The sequence below is a fragment of the Aplysia californica genome, unplaced genomic scaffold (assembly GCF_000002075.1).
Source record: "Aplysia californica isolate F4 #8 unplaced genomic scaffold, AplCal3.0 scaffold00696, whole genome shotgun sequence".
Lineage (NCBI taxonomy): Eukaryota > Metazoa > Mollusca > Gastropoda > Aplysiida > Aplysiidae > Aplysia > Aplysia californica.
In genome coordinates this window covers 159,305-160,418 of record NW_004797966.1, presented here as the reverse complement: position 1 = coordinate 160,418, position 1,114 = coordinate 159,305, and the positions used below count along the sequence as shown (strand labels likewise).

The 1,114-nt window shown below is 38.7% G+C and overlaps 1 protein-coding gene across 2 annotated transcripts in view; it reads left to right on the top strand.

Moving 5' to 3' along the window:
* The window catches only part of LOC101859669 (rhodopsin, GQ-coupled), a 71,103-nt gene that overhangs the window by 2,715 nt on the left and 67,274 nt on the right, over positions 1-1,114 (top strand). The gene's annotated exons all lie outside the window — the stretch shown is intronic.

Here is a 1,114-nt window from a genome sequence, read left to right as displayed (position 1 = left end):
AGAGAGAGAGAGAGAGAGAGAGAGAGAGAGAGAGAGAGAGAGAGAGAGAGAAATAAGGAGAAAGAATATCACGCAACTTCACACCACGGGCATGGTATAATATTCTGATGTATAGATCGAAGCAATGAACACCGTCATAATAGTCTGCTTGTATCATTTATCAGGACAGATGTGATGATATTAAGAGGAGGAGAAAAAATGCGCATGAACACATTGCTGGCGATACTATGCATCGTTGCGTGCATGTGTGACACAATCTACCAATAGACTTCTGACAGAATGAGTCGCACAAGAATGCATTGTAAAAAAACCCCAAAAAAGGGTTTGCAAAGAAACCTTGAACATTATTAGCATTTTCAGCAAAAATTAATGCTCACTAAGACGTAAAAAAGCGTCCAGGAATAACATGAAACGGATTTTTCTACACCTTGTGGTTTATGTCCGTTGTGTTAAGTGGGACGTGAAACGTTTACACTCAGGAGACCTTGGGGAGGATGAAACATAAAGAAGGGAGTGGCTGAAGTCTGTACGCATTGGTGAAATGTGCGTCTATTTATGTGTGTTATTGTATCTGTCTGTGTACGTATAGTATAGATTGTGAAACGCATAGAGCTTGCTGTTGAATTGTGGATTTGCGCAATACAAATGTTATCTATTTGTGATATTGTACGTGATTGTGTTTCTGCACATGTGTATGTATGTATTAGGACTTCCAGTTAAAGATTACCCCTTTCATTAAAATGAAAACTCTGAAAATCGTTAGTTTTATTTTTAATACCGACGGTATGAGGCAGGATTCATTCAAAACTTATCCAAATAAAGTAGAACTAATTTTTGTTTGAGATGGGATGATCGTATTATGTTTTTAATGACGCCGAAAAACGTTCAGAAATTAGCATAACATATTATTTGTTCGGGTGGGCTGACTGAAGTATAAAGTACCTAGAGTGGGAGAGAATAAAAAGATGAGACAGCAATAGAGAACGACAAAGGGCTAAAAGGGTTGTGGGAAGGAGGGGGAATGAGAGAGAAATAATGAAGAGAGAGAGAGAGAGAGAGAGAGAGAGAACGAGAGGGAGAGAGAGAGAGAATGAATGAGAGAGAGAGTGAGAGA